Genomic DNA, 2,500 nt, shown 5'->3' with positions numbered 1-2,500 from the left:
AATACATGCGTGAAGCGCCGACCTCGCGGGAGGCGTGCTTTTATCAGACCAAAAACCGACCGGGCTTCGGCCCGCAACCTTTGGTGACTCTGGATAACTTTGCGGATCGCACGGTCTCGCACCGGCGACGGATCATTCAAGTGTCTGCCCTATCAACTTTCGTCGGTACGGTACTGGCCTACCGAGGTTCTTACGGGTAACGGAGAATCAGGGTTCGATTCCGGAGAGGGAGCCTGAGAAACGGCTACCACATCCAAGGAAGGCAGCAGGCGCGCAAATTACCCATTCCCGACGCGGGGAGGTAGTGACGAAAAATAACAATACAGGACTCTAAACGAGGCCCTGTAATTGGAATGAGTACACTTTAAAACCTTTAACGAGTATCCATTGGAGGGCAAGTCTGGTGCCAGCAGCCGCGGTAATTCCAGCTCCAAAAGTGTATATTTAAGTTGTTGCGGTTAAAAAGCTCGTAGTTGGATTTTGGGCGCAGGCGGCCGGTCCGTCGCAAGGCGTGTACTGGCCGTCCTGGCCTCACCTCCGGTTCTCCGCCGGTGCCCTTGACTGAGTGTCGGCGGCGGCCGGAACGTTTACTTTGAAAAAATTAGAGTGTTCAAAGCAGGCGATTCGCCTGAATAATGGTGCATGGAATAATGGAATAGGACCTCGGTTCTATTTTGTTGGTTTTCGGAGCGCGAGGTAATGATTAAGAGGGACAGACGGGGGCATTCGTACTGTGCCGTTAGAGGTGAAATTCTTGGATCGGCGCAAGACGAACGACTGCGAAAGCATTTGCCAAGAATGTTTTCTTTAATCAAGAGCGAAAGTCAGAGGTTCGAAGACGATCAGATACCGTCCTAGTTCTGACTATAAACGATGCCAACTAGCGATCGGGGGGCGTTAGTTTTACGACCTCTCCGGCAGCTTGCGGGAAACCAAAGTCTTTGGGTTCCGGGGGAAGTATGGTTGCAAAGCTGAAACTTAAAGGAATTGACGGAAGGGCACCACCAGGAGTGGAGCCTGCGGCTTAATTTGACTCAACACGGGAAATCTCACCCGGCCCGGACACAGTGAGGATTGACAGATTGAGAGCTCTTTCTTGATTCTGTGGGTGGTGGTGCATGGCCGTTCTTAGTTGGTGGAGCGATTTGTCTGGTTAATTCCGATAACGAACGAGACTCTGGCTTGCTAACTAGTTACGCGACCCAATCGGTCGGCGTCTAACTTCTTAGAGGGACTAGTGGCGTTTAGCCACACGAGATTGAGCAATAACAGGTCTGTGATGCCCTTAGATGTTCGGGGCCGCACGCGCGCTACACTGACCGGATCAGCATGTGCTCGCCTTGGCCGACAGGTCTGGGTAACCCGCTGAACCCCGGTCGTGCTAGGGATAGGGAATTGCAATTATTTCCCTTGAACGAGGAATTCCCAGTAAGCGCGAGTCATTAGCTCGCGTTGATTACGTCCCTGCCCTTTGTACACACCGCCCGTCGCTACTACCGATTGAATGGTTTAGTGAGGTCCTCCGATTGGACCTGGCGCGGCCGGCAACGGTCGAGCCGGCGTCCGAGAAGACGATCTAACTTGATCATTTAGAGGAAGTAAAAGTCGTAACAAGGTTTCCGTAGGTGAACCTGCGGAAGGATCATTAACGGTCTCGCAAACGCTTCGGCGAACGCGAAACTCGGACAAGCGAGAGAAAAAGTTTTTGCTACCCGGCGCCCGACCCGCGAGGAGCGGCGCGCCGGCCGGCGATTCGGTCACCCGGTAATGTTTGCGCGTCGAGTGCCGCGGTGCCGCGCGCTCCGGCTTCAAGCGTCGGCCTGGCCGACCGCTCGGCGCGGTATATTTTGTCACCCTTTAGTGCGAGGCACTGTGCGAGCGAAACAATCGTGGATGGCTCTTGGCGGTGGATCACTCGGCTCGTGAGTCGATGAAGGACGCAGCTAGCTGCGTGAATTAGTGTGAATTGCAGGACACATTGAGCATCGACGTTCTGAACGCAAATTGCGGCCTCGGGTCAATCCCGGGGCCGCGCCCGCCTCAGGGTCGCGTTGCAAACGTTCCGCGCGGGGATTTCTCCGCGCGGCTGCTGCGGCGTCGGACGCGCGAGCGCCCGTCCCGCTCAAGACAGCACGGCACGATGTGCGACGATCGCGACCAGAATCCCGCGCGGCGGCGGCGAGTCGACCTCGAAGAGGCCAACGGCTGGCGGCTCAAGGGCGGGAATCGAGGTGCGCGGCGGCGCGCGGCGCCGACGGCGAGCGCGGAACGGGAAGAATAGTCCCGGTCCTTACTTTCGGCCTGAGGTCGGACGAGGCTACCCGCTGAATTTAAGCATATTACTAAGCGGAGGAAAAGAAACTAACGAGGATTCCCTCAGTAACGGCGAGTGAAGCGGGATGTGCCCATCGCCGAATCCGCGCGCTTTTGGAGTGCGCGGAATTGTGGCGTACGGAATTCGTCACGGCGCGCTTCGCCGGTCGCCCGCGTCCTTCTGATC

General features: G+C 56.5%; 2 non-coding genes and 1 pseudogene across 2 annotated transcripts in view; all 3 read left to right on the top strand.

Annotated features, from left to right (window-relative positions):
• Positions 1-1,648, top strand: part of LOC146143322 (small subunit ribosomal RNA) — a 1,811-nt gene extending 163 nt beyond the window's left edge. The window contains exon 1 of the ribosomal RNA XR_014500317.1: positions 1-1,648. This exon is cut by the window's left edge and continues 163 nt beyond it. This is a non-coding gene — a ribosomal RNA (small subunit ribosomal RNA).
• A 247-nt stretch (positions 1,649-1,895) lies between these two features.
• Positions 1,896-2,049, top strand: LOC146143321 (5.8S ribosomal RNA). The gene has a single exon (XR_014501063.1). It is a non-coding gene; the product is annotated as a 5.8S ribosomal RNA (ribosomal RNA).
• A 248-nt stretch (positions 2,050-2,297) lies between these two features.
• Positions 2,298-2,500, top strand: part of LOC146143320 (large subunit ribosomal RNA) — a 3,679-nt pseudogene continuing 3,476 nt past the window's right edge.

The sequence above is a fragment of the Ascidiella aspersa genome, chromosome 5 (assembly GCF_963924565.1).
Source record: "Ascidiella aspersa chromosome 5, kaAscAspe10.2, whole genome shotgun sequence".
Lineage (NCBI taxonomy): Eukaryota > Metazoa > Chordata > Ascidiacea > Phlebobranchia > Ascidiidae > Ascidiella > Ascidiella aspersa.
Note: the sequence above shows the minus strand (reverse complement) of the source record. Positions and strands in the feature narration are given on the sequence as shown.